The sequence below is a fragment of the Schistocerca serialis genome, chromosome 2 (genome assembly GCF_023864345.2).
Source record: "Schistocerca serialis cubense isolate TAMUIC-IGC-003099 chromosome 2, iqSchSeri2.2, whole genome shotgun sequence".
NCBI classification, from domain to species: domain Eukaryota; kingdom Metazoa; phylum Arthropoda; class Insecta; order Orthoptera; family Acrididae; genus Schistocerca; species Schistocerca serialis.
This window is the reverse complement of record NC_064639.1, coordinates 998,303,684-998,316,504: the sequence shown is the minus strand read 5'-3', so window position 1 is coordinate 998,316,504 and position 12,821 is coordinate 998,303,684. Positions and strand designations below refer to the sequence as shown.

Here is a 12,821-nt window from a genome sequence, read left to right as displayed (position 1 = left end):
CCGGTAGTGAAAACAACACGCTGGTTTTTTTTAAGAGATTAGCCAGATCATAGTAACGATTGCCCCCGAACGGGATCGTCACAAATTTGCATTCTAGTTCCAGGTTTGTTATACATTTTATCAACTATTTCAGGATTGTAAGCATTCTTCACAGCGATGTGTTTCAAATTATTAATTATTTTACTATGGAAGATGGGCTGAGTGGTATGTCAAAATGTTCCATACGTTACATGGTCCTTTATATACCTTCAGTTTGTAGACGGTTCACCGCTTCCTGTTTCTGTGGGAACCTAACTGATTGCGTACGCAAACGTAATGATCGAAACGAGGTACGCCCAATATATATGCAACACACCCAAGTTACAGGTAACGAGGTTACAATCTTAACTGACTAAAGCTGCCAGGAAAACTACTCTAGTATACTCTTACTTGTGATAGTCTCCAGTAGTTTTAAATCTGTAGCAGTCATCACATAGTTATGGATCAGTCTGTTTGGTAGGCATTATTAAATTTCTGTGTGGAATTACTGGTATTTGCGTTAATACCAGCATCTTTGAGTCTCTTTCCACATGTTTAAGAGGTTACAGATCTGTGCTGTATCATTTGCCAACGAAATACTCAGACAAAAGTCACGACCCCTCTCGATCGTTCACCGTAAATCCCTTTCAGTGAGATAGGGGCGCCGTTCGGCGTCGACGGCGGAGTGCCATGAATTTAGTTCCCATCGAGGCGCGCGCGGGCCCGCAGGAAGTGGTACGACGGCGGCAAAGCGATACTTGCAGCGGCCGTAAAAGAGATGTGCCGCCGCCAGCCCTCTCTCGGGGCGGGCTGAGCGTTTTATGCCCGGGGCGGGGAGCGAGATGGCCGTTTGAGGGATTTGCGGCACGTCGCGAGAAAGCTCTGGAAATGGCGTCGGCTTTCTCCTCCCGTGTCCAGCTGCCATGCGGCGGGCGATCGCATGACCTCGCCATATCGCCTCCGACAGATTCCTTGTCTCACCTTGACCCCAAAGGTGTCTCAGCCGGCACCTAAATACACGTCGCCGAGCAGTCTCAGAGGTTGCTGACTGAACATATTAGGAACGGAACGTAGAAAGATTGCCAATTTATTTTTTTTTGCAAACCTCATGGATCACGTTCGTGTTATAATTTATGTCGACAATACAACATGGTTTTTTGTAGTAATATTGGTCTTCTTTCTTCTTCGAGGATTTTGCAGTGAGTAAGAAACCATCTAGTTTAAGGTTCTCGAAACAAATGGTAATTTAGATTATAAGTGGCCTGTGTGTGTAACTGATCAGAAGGCCAGCAGATATTCCAACTGATGAGAAACTTCCTGGCAGATTAAAACTGTGTGCCGGACCGAGACCCGCAGGAGAGCTTCTGTAAAGTTTGGAAGGTAGGAAACGAGGTACTGGCGGAATTACAGCTGTGAGGACGGGGCGTGAGTCGTGCACTGGTAGCTCAGTTAGTAGAGCACTTGCCCGCGAAAGGTAAAGGTCCCGAGTTCGAGTCTCCGTCCGGCACAAAGTTTTAATCTGCCAGGAAGTTTCATATCAGCGCACATTCCACTGTAGTGTGAAAATTTCATTCTAGATTCCAACTGATATTTGTCCTGATTACGAGTAAAATGCCCCTTTTTTCTCTATGAATTTTGACTCAAAAAAGTAATACGATATCTCAGTCTGACCTAACAACTGAATAACGTAACACTCGCGTCAGTTACTTCACGCAAGGGTTAACAGAGCATAGGGAAACATTACTTCAGTTTAATGAATTTTGTATCAGAGGAATTACCATTTGATCTCGTAGAAGTTGAATGTATTCTACACTATAGGTAAAACGTGAGCAGTGAGCACACTTGGCTCGTTAATGTGATTCATGTTCATACAAGAACCTAAAAATACTGAACATTCAAAGAAGATTGTCTATGAAACTTCCTGGCAGATTAAAAGTCTGCCGGACCGAGACTCGAACTCGGGACCCTTGCCTTACGCGGGCAAGTGCTCTACCAACTGAGCTACCCAAGCACGACTCACGCCCCGTCCTCACAGCTTTACTTCTGCCAGTACCTCGTCTCCTACTTTCCAAACTTTACAGAAGCTCTCCTGTGAACCTTGCAGAACTAGCACTCCTGAAAGAAAGGACATTGCGGAGACATGGCTTAGCCACAGCCTGGGGGATGTTTCCAGAATGAGATTTTCACTCTGCAACGGAGTGTGCGCTGATATGAAACTTCCTGGCAGATTAAAACTGTGTGCCGGACCGAGACTCGAACTCGGGACCTTTGCCTTTCGCGGGCAAGTGCTCTACCAACTGAGCTACCCAAGCACGACTCTCTCCCCGTCCTCACAGCAAGGCAATCCTTTGGTACAGTTGCTGATTCTCGCTTTACAAAGAATTAACTTCTCCCCTCTGGTGAAAACTATTGCACAATATTGTGGCGAGTAAGTAACGGCAGGTGGAAGTGTATTGCTCTGTTACAGTCGTCTTGGCGACATACTCCCACATTTATAATTTTCTCCAGTATTAGGGCAACATTTGAAAATGGATCACCCACCCGAGGCTTTCCATCCAAATACAGATAAGGCAAGCCTCTCTCGGCACGTGTGCTGTTCACTCCACTGTAGCTAGCCTCCAACTGTCCCGGTAGCTATATTCCGACTGACTTCCTAGCCCACCTTTTGGCTCGCGGCAGCCACGTTTTGCTCGCCAAAACTTACTTTCGTTTAAGATGGGAAGCACTACGGGTCTTAAGTTTATATAATGCAAAAAGTGAGAATCAGCGTACGTAAGTTTTAAACAACCATTCCTCAAAAACATTAAATATGCACATATTGTTAAGTTAGCAAAATGTTGTTTAACAAAATTCCAGTTACCTATAATGAGTTTAGTTTTCCTCCAAGAAAGGAAAAGCATTTAACCAATGAAGAGAGAACAATACATACAATTTAACAAGACATCAAAGTTTTTAACAAAGAAAAGAGTATACACTTTTATACAGTATAGAACTAATCATACAATAATTACAGAAACTCAACGATGGAATGTTGAACAAACAGAAAGCAAAATGAATCAGCAGAAAGTGAGTAATATCTGAGCTATGGTGTTACAGAATCATTACCAGTAAAGCTGTCCTTGGTAGTACACTAGACTTAACAGGCCTCGATTTATTTATTTAATTATTTATTTATTTTGCCCTTCATGACAAACCACCCTGGGCTTCATTTCAACAACTTAATGCCCGCCCGCAAACGGCGAGAGTTTCTACCGCTTGTCTTCGTGTTCGCAAAAACCATATATTGGACAGATAGGTCACCGAATCTCTCCCAAGTTGAGAACGTTTGGAGCATTATAGGTGGGGCCCTTCAATCAGTTCGAGATATTTACAATCTGATGCCCCAATTGGACAGAATTAGGCAAGATGTCGCTCAGCAGGACATCCAGCAAACTTGTCAGTCAATGCCAAGGCGAATAACTGCTGATATGGTCTAGATGTGGACCAAAGCGTTATTGACTTGCTAAATTTATGAAACTCTTTCTCTTGAATGAATTATCCAATTTTTTTCTGAAATTATAATCATTTGTTTGTCTCAACATGTACTATACATTTACCATTTTTCGGCCCCTTCGGATAATTTCTTCGTGATGAGTAGTTGTTTCGTCTTAGAGTGTACATGATACGAGCAGAATTCTCTTTCAATATGCTAATTTTGTATTTCCTTATTTTTACCTGCCACGATGTTAAATGATATCAGTTTGCAATTTTGGTTGTAAGAAATAATAAGTAATTTCCACTGTTACCAAATGGATTGCTAGTAAGCAACAGGGCTACAAAATGTAGTCAATGACGTCACTGTTGTCGCTGTCGTGTACGAGCAGTTACTTGCCCGGTGCTGGCTTGTGTGCACAGGCGTCGATTAAATATGGGCCGGCAAAGCGGGGATAATGCAAATTTGACGCGCTCGCTCATAGAGATTAATACGTCATGGGTGCAGAGTAGGCCAGCACACGCAAACAAGGGAGATGTGTGTGTGATATGGAGAGAGAGAGAGAGAGGTGGGGACTGGGTGAAATACAGAGGGGAGGCACACAGACAAATGAAGCACACTGTGTTGCGACCAAGGTGAAGATGATTTATTAATCCGTCTGCGAGGAACATGCACGCTGGTTAAGACAACATCATGAGCAGTCTAGCTGTTATAATCGTAGTAGACAACACGTCTTTTGTGTACCGTAATGATTTATCGAAGTCACGAATGAAAATGAAGAAGGAATGGTAACTGTGAGGGATGGCAGGAGGAAAGTAACAGCCAATTAAAAATGATACCATACAGTATATCTGTAGCTTCTTGCTCCAAGCACTGGTCATATCTTTTGATTGCAACTGTCTAAACGACGTTGTACAGTCACATTAAAATACTTGAATAACCACGTTTTGCAGCGCGAATTGCTGCGAGAGGTGCAAGAAGAGAGTCAGTGAGGCTGTGGAAGGTACGGACAGGTATGTGAAGCCACGCCAACTCCGTTGTGGGGTGCTCCACTAGGTTTCTCGGTTGAGGATTCATGGCACAAAGAGGTCGTCCCACAAATTCTCGACAGGGTTTTAACACGGAGAGTTTGGTGGCCATGGAAGTATGGAAAACTCACCCTGATGCTCTTCGAACCACGCACGTAAACTGTGAGCTGCGTGGTACTTTGCACTGTCTTGCTGACAGATACCATCGTGCCAAGGAAAAACGAACTGCATGTAGTTATCAACTTGGTTCCCAAGGAGAAATGCATACTTGCTTTGATCCATTGTGCCTTCCACAATGACGAGACCACCCAGGGAATGCCTTCCGGCCTGACTCGTGCGTCGATTGTTGCAGGGTGTTTGCTTTCAGACGTTTCACGCTGTACACACCAATGGCCGTCTGTCCGATCGAGCATAAAACTTGATTCATCTGAGAAGACCTCCTATCGCCACTACATTGACGTTCAGTTGCGGCATTGGCGTGCAAATCCTAGACTTCATTCCCTATGAACACCAGTCAGCATTTGTTCATGAAGCAGGCGTCTGCTGCGGAGATCCGTACGGAGTGACGTTCGCAAGACGTTCATTGAAGACTCAGTGCTCCTTGGTTTATTTGGACAGTCAGTTACTCAACAGTTCTACTTCTGTTCACCCATACACTCTTCACAGCCGTCGTACCCCTGTTGTCTATGGGTTTTGGGTAGCCCCCTTTTGCCATCCATGATATGCTTCAAGCACGGTGGCACTCAAACAGTTTCCAAATGCTTCCAACCTTGGACCGAAAGCCAATGACCGTGTCCTTTCGGGCGTCAAGTAAATGGCTCCATTGACGCATTACGACAATAGCTGCACTGTTTTCCGCGTCCTCATACACGCTTTATATACCGTCCACTACCAGAACTACCAACTGCCTTCCGCAGCTCGTGGTCGTGCGGTAGCGTTCTCGCTTCCCACGCCCGGGTTCCCGGGTTCGATTCCCGGCGGGGTCAGGGATTTTCTCTGCCTCGTGATGACTGGGTATTGTGTGGTGTCCTAAGGTTAGTTAGGTTTAAGTAGTTCTAAGTTCTAGGGGACTGATGACCATAGATGTTAAGTCCCATAGTGCTCAGAGCCATTTGAACCAATTTTTTGAACCAACTGCCGTCTGTGACCGGTTATTGCACGTTGTCGACGATCGCAGGTTGTCGTCAAATTGAAGTGACTGGTTCTTGCTCATGTCAATAATTAATGCCGGCTGCGGTGGCCGAGTGGTTCTAGGCGCTTCAGTCCGGAACTGCGCGATTGCTACGGTCGCAGGTTCGAATCCTGCCTCGGGCAGGGATGTGTGTTGTATCCTTAGGTTAGATAGCTCATCATTCTTCTATTTTTGCATTTCTCGTTCCAATTTAGTTACGATTTTTCTTTTCAATTAGGGAATTAAATAAGTTCTATTATTGCTACTCTTGAATTTCTGCTGTGATATATTCCATCATCCCACTGTTGATCTTTTACACGATCATTGAGGGCGTATCTTTAAGGAATAATTCAATGATGTCCTCGAAGCATGCCAATAAACGATCGAGCAATTGCTTTGCTAGCCTCGTATATCAGTTCGTTATCAATTATAACTGGAACCAGCCCTGTGTGACTCTTCTTTTATCATTTCTAACTACTGAGTACTTTCTGGTTACTTTTTCGCCCATAGGTTGTGTGAGCGCCACAGAACATTTTGAAGTTAGACCGAGTCAGGGATGTTATAAGCAGCTGTCAACTACTTCTTTAACTAATCGTGTAATTTTTTCCATAAGTATTATGTATATCACTGCCAATTACATCCACAGCCAAGTGGAATATTGGTTTCACGAAGAACCGATATGTGCGCTAAATTAGATGATAATGAGTACTAGTATATCACGTTTAAACATCGTTTGGCTACAATACGTATTCAGTGACATGTCTTACACAGCGGTTTTATTGTTAGCTTCGCAATGAGTAACTACAATTCGCAACAAAATTAAAGGACCACGTTGTCGAAGCCTCGTAACTGTCTCCCCTTAAGAAACATTGCCTGCAACCTTCCTCTGTAATGGTGCGAAACCACGGCGCCCTGCGACCTCACCCTCGGGGTCGGTGACGCTTCAAATATCGAAGTGTCGATACATGCGGAAAAAAAAGGCCACGGCTCAGAGGTTCTTTTGAGCTGTAAGGCGGATTAATGATGTCACATTGGCACCGAATTTCACTTCTATTCTGACCAACGACCCCGAAGAAATCCCATATTTCAACACTTCTTTTGACGACTCTGCGATGGAGGTCAGAACGGCGACATCGAGCGTTGAAACCATGCCGTTTTCTTATGTACGGACGAGCAAAACATTTCAGATCCATCGCCGCTCGGAATCGATGCGAAAAGGCCTCAGAAGTGGCGTAAAGGGCGTCAATGAAGCGATCCCTTTCCCTGAAGCGTTGATTACCACTCATCTGGCGGTCAGAAACGACGGTTCGCAGAGCGATGAGCCGTAGGGAGATGTTCCTAAAATCCATTGACACTGCTGACACCCTAGGACATTTCGACCCTTCCCAAAGGATATTATGGGGCTGCATCTCCATTGAACGTGACACCATACTCTTGGAGGGTGACCGCAGTTTTTGCCCTCGTGTAGGAGTTGTAACCACAAGGGAACTTTCCAAACCACTCAACGAAATGTTAACGTGATTCAAAGGAGTAGAGGGTACTTACACTTTTTCAGCCTTCCTGTTTTCCGCCTTCCTGTGACGCGATCACCTGCCGCTGTGGCCGAGCGGTTCCAGGCGCTTCAGTCCGGAACCGCGCTACTGCTACGGTCGCAGGTTCGAATCCTGCCTCAGGCATTGCTGTGTGTGATCTCCCTAGGTTAGTTAGGTTTAAGTAGTTCTAAGTCTAGAGGACTGATGATCTCAGATGTTAACTCCCATAGTGCTTGAAGCCGTTTGAACCATTTTTTTTCTTTGTGACGCGATCACGCAGGAGAGCAACTTCAAGATGTATGTGAATAAAACGGCTAAGGCTCCCTTTATTACCACTAGTTCGGGAGCACCCGCGGAGACGCCTGTGCAACATTCATGGGTACGTTAGAAACGTACCTGTTAGAAATTTCGGTACCAAACCAACCTAGCCACCCTTCTGGCGCCTGAGGATTCGGCGACCCCTTCGACAAACTGAGGTGCGGTTTGCCTACCTTCAGGCGCTAGAGTAGCCGCCAGGCGAAGTTTCTGACAGGTACATTTGTAACGTATTCAGTAAAGTTGCGTTGACTTCTCTGTGTTGCAGAACTGAATGGTCTTCGGTAGTTCCTACCTTTACACGAGAGCAGAAGTTGCTGTCGCGCTCGCTCCAAATGGGTGCGATTACGTTCAACGGGATGCATTCCCACAATGTCCTTAGAGAATGGTTGAAACATTCTAGGGTGTCAGCAGTGCCAACAGATTTCGGGAGCCTCTTCCTATTGCTCATCGCAGTGTGAGCAGTCGTTTTCGACCGCTAAGTGTTATAACAACCACCTGCTTCCCGGGATTTGCGAAATTACAGGTTGACAATGACCGTGAATTATGAATTTTGACCCGCGTTGGGATAAGGCATCCGAATCCGAAGTAAATAATGATTATTCCGCGGGAAACAGGAGACGTTATAACTTGATCGTTATTGAATGAGTAATTTCATTCAATAACGATCGGTAAATGAAATAATGGAAATAATTTGGAAATAAATTTTTGCCAGTGGCAATTTTGCCGAAAGAAATGATTAAGTTGTAAAAGCAATTAAAAAAATCGGTCGTCAGCACAACTGATGAGCGACAGTACTGTTAAGTACGTGAGTAATTGTGTCAAAAATAAAGTTTACCTGTTTGTAGCGCAGCAGGTGGAACGGCAACTTTTACGTAAGTGCTCTGTCAGGCTCGGTAGTCATATAAAACAATGTCATAACAATCTAACTACACTTATTTTGTTCATAATTTGTCAGCTAAGTGCAATGCTGACAACACAGATAATTATCTATTGAGATATTGAATAATGAACTGTCATTCTGCTTTAAAATTAGGTACTTTGCACAGTTTAATCTACTGATAATGAAATATATTGCCAATAATTGATTAACTATGTTTTAACTGATAATAATTCATTAATTGGGGGATTGTCAGGTGGAATAAGCTTTATAGTTTCATGAAATATCCTTGAATTAACTTCAGCTGATTATGCATTGAAATAAATCTTAATAATCAAATATGTTACTTCAGTCTATTATTATGTTACTACGGTTGGCGTAAGCTTATTAAGTGCAACAATTAACTACGATAAGCAATCTGAGATTTACTCTTCACTGTCTATGCAAATAATTTGATAATTAACATATTTTCTCTTGATAATGGCGTGACACACTCGGTTCAATAAGGTAAGGATTGGAAGGAACCTACTTGGTGTTATTGTCGGGTGGAATGTAACTGCAACACTTAGATTATAAAGTGCTTGTTATTAACTGTTCAACTTCAGAGAAAAGCATAGTCACTGGCAAGCCTTCTACAATTTTATCCTACGAAAATTACGTTAATCTTACTTCCCTCGTTGTCGATGGATCGACGGAAGTCCACGGAAGCGACATAATGTGGCAGCGGGGTTTTACTGTTGCGACTTGGGCCCACAGTTCGCTTCACATTTAAGTCCTCGTTTCTTCAGCACTATGCCCATTAATCCATAATAACTTGCCCGGCCATGCTTCCAGATATGCCTACCATTACTTTCCCGTCGTACTTAGATCCACACACTAACCGTTAGATATAACACAGCTAGGACTAGCAGCACTCGACTAGTACTTCTTACTCCGAGCACGGCGTCACTGCTACTACTACCCTCTGGCGCGCTCCCGCACCCAGAGGCGCGACAAAACAATCTCTCTGACTTCAACGTTAACTAAATATGCCCTGACTTGCCAGTGTTAAATATTACATAATTTAAACATAGTATTTACAATACATATTTACACTAGACAATACATCGTATACAACAGTTTCATGTGTTAAGTAAGCGAAAAAATTCATAACAAGGACTGCGTTGTAGCGTCACTGTGTGTGGGAATCAATGTCCCAGGGAAATGGATGCTTTCATTGAATCACTTTTTGCCACCCCCTGTGGCATTTTCGGACCGATTCTGTGCAGCGGTCTGTCTGAAATGTTTTCCTCGGCCAGGCATAAGAAAACGGCGTAATTTCAACGCTGGTTGTCTCGGTTCTGACTTCCGTAGCAAAAGCGTCAAAAGAAGAGGTGAAACATGGACACGAGGGTTGGCTCTGAGCACTATGGGACATAACATCTTGGGTCATCAGTCCCCTAGAACTTAGAACTACTTAAACCTAACTAACCTAAGGACTTCACACACATCCATGCCCGAGGCAGGATACGAACCTGCGACCGTAGTAGCCCCGCGGTTCCGGACTGCAGCGCTTAGAACCGCACGGCCACCGCGGCCGGCATGGGCACGAGGGACTGTGATGAACTTCTTATTGTATAACACGTCCACAGTGAAGTTGGACAAAACTGTGGTGAAATTTGTTGCCAATGCGACATCATGAAGCAAGCCACTGAATTATCTCATTTTGAGAAGGCAGAAGGAGCGACCAGTTTTACTTGCTAAAAACAACGTACAGCTAAGTGCGCATTAAAATCTTGGCATTAGATTCTTTTTACCATTAACTCACTTGAAAGCTTACATCAATTCCTAAGCTGTGGCCTTTTCTTCTGGCATATGTTGACACCTTCCTATTTGAAACATCATCGAGCTCGATGGTGACGTCGCAGGGCGTCACACTTTTGCACAGTCACAGAGGAAGATTGTACTCACCTTTGAGCGAAATTTCAAACTTACACTTCGCAATGGGAGGCAATCGTGGGATTTCGAAAAAGTGATGCTTTAATTCTTTTGCATTGCGTACTTTCATGTAAGGAAGATTTGCCTCAAGTTGATTTCAGTTGTGAAAAATAAGTTGTTAGCTCAATCTGGAAGTTAATTGTTTATGTGCATTACTTTATTAAACTATGCAGCTTCAGAAACATCTACATCATACGCTGCAAGCCACCTAATAGTGTGTGGCGGAGGGTACCTTCGGTACCACTATCTGATCCCTCTAATCCTGTTCCACTCGCTACTAGTGCGTTGGAAGAATGATTGTCGGTAAGCCTCGGTGTTGGCTGTAATTTCTCGAATTTCCTCCACGTGGTCATTACGCGAGATGTATGTTGGGGGATGTAGTATGTTGTCTGACTCCTCCTGAAAAGTGCTGTCCAGAAATTTCAGTAGAAAATCTCTCCGTGATGCACAACATCTCTCTTGTAACGTCTGCCAGTGGAGTTTGTTTAGCATCTCCGTTACACTCTCTCGCCAGCTGAACGATCCCATGAAGAAACGCACCGCTCTTTGTTGGATGTTCTCTAACTCTCTATCAGTCCTACCTGATAGGGATCGTAGATAGGTCAACAATACTAAAGAATCGGGCGAACAAGCGCCTTATAAGCCACTTCTTCGTGGATGAGTTACATTTCCTTAAGATTCTTCCGATGAATCTGAGTCTTATGTCTGCTTTTCCCACTATCTGTTTTATATGGTCATTCCCCTTAAGGTCGCTCTGGATAGTTACGCCTAGATATTTTACGGCAGACGTGGTCTCCAGCTGTTTGTCATCAATAGTGTAGCTGTACAGTAGTGGATTTCTTTTCCTATGTATGTGCAATATGTTACATTTATTTGCGTTCAGAGTCAACTGCCAGAGTCTGCACCATTCATCAATTCTATGTAGGTCGTTCTGCAAATTCTTACTATCTTCTGGCGTTGCTACTTTGGTATAAACAACTGCATCATCTGCGAATAGCCTTAAAAAGCATCCAACGCTTTCTACTAGATCATTTATATACGAGTGAACAACAACGGTCCTATCACACTTCCCTGCGGTACTCCGGATTTTACCTTTACATCTGTCGACTTAGTTCCGTTAAGAGCAACGTGTTGAGTTCCATCTGCAAGAAAGTCTTGAATCTAATCGCTGCTCTGACGCTCCGTAAGCTCGTATTTCTTTCAGTAAACGGCAATGCGGGGCGTTGTCAAATGCCTTTTTGAAATCAAGGAACACTGCATCAGCCTGAGCGCCGTTGTCCACTGCACTGTGGATCTCATGGAGGAACAGGGCGAGCTGAGTCTCTCAGTATTTCTGTTTGCGGAATCCATGCAGATTTTTATAGATGAGCTGTCCATTTTCCAAGAACGTCATAATTTTTGAGCATAAAACATGTTCCATAATTCTACAACAGATTGACATCGGCGATATAGGTCTATAATTGTGTAGATCTGTCTTACGGCCTTTCTTAAAAACGGAAATGACCTGCGCTTTTTCCAGTCGTTAGGGACCTTTCGTTGCTCAAGCGATCTACGATGAATCACTGCTAGAAGGGGAGCAAGTTCTTTCACATAATCTTTATAGAATCTTATAGGTATATCATCTGGTCCTGAAGCCTTTCCACTACTAAGCGATTGTAGCTGCTTTTCAATTCCGAGATCGATTATCTCATTTCGACGTTCACACGACGATTGAAATCAGGGACAGTGTTACGAAATTCCGCGGTGAAACAACTTCGAAAACCTGAATCCAGCATTTCGGCCCTCTCTCCGTTATCTTCCGTTTCGGTGCCGGTGTGGTCGCTGAGAGAATGAATAGATGATTTTAACCCACATACTGATTTTACATACGACCAAAATCTCTTAGGGTCGGTTGAGAAGGTCTTACTTTCGAAATCACTGAACGCTTCTCTCACAGCTCTCCTCACGCTCATTTTCGCTTCTTTCAGCTTTCGTTTGTCAGTTAGGTTTCTACTTCTCTTGAATCTTCCATGAAGTGCTCTTTGTTTAAATAGTGCTTTTCTAACACGGTTATTAAAGCGTGGTGGATCTTTCCCATCCCTTAAAACCTTACTCGGAACATAATTGTCTAGGTTATGTTGAACAATGCATTTGAATTTTTTCCATTTGTTCTCCACATCTTCGTCCTCATCACCGAATATTTGATGCTGGCTGCTGAGATATTCTGAAATTTGCATCCTGTAACCCTTGACGAGAAAATGTATCTTCCTACCTTTCTTAATATTCCTTGTAAGAACCGTAGTCATAGATGCTGTCATAGCTTTACGATCACTGATACCGTCCTCTACGGTAAGTGATTCGGTAAGTTCAGGTCTGTTTGTTGCCAGGAGGTCTGAGACGTTACCCTCTCGAGTTGGTTCTCTAACTATCTGATCAAGGTAATTTTCGG

The 12,821-nt window shown here is 43.8% G+C and overlaps 1 non-coding gene across 1 annotated transcript; it reads right to left on the bottom strand.

The window, feature by feature from the left end:
* Nucleotides 1–1,955: 1,955 nt before the first annotated feature.
* Trnat-cgu (transfer RNA threonine (anticodon CGU)) lies at nucleotides 1,956–2,030 on the bottom strand. The gene has a single exon. It is a non-coding gene; the product is annotated as a tRNA-Thr (tRNA).
* Nucleotides 2,031–12,821: the final 10,791 nt, after the last annotated feature.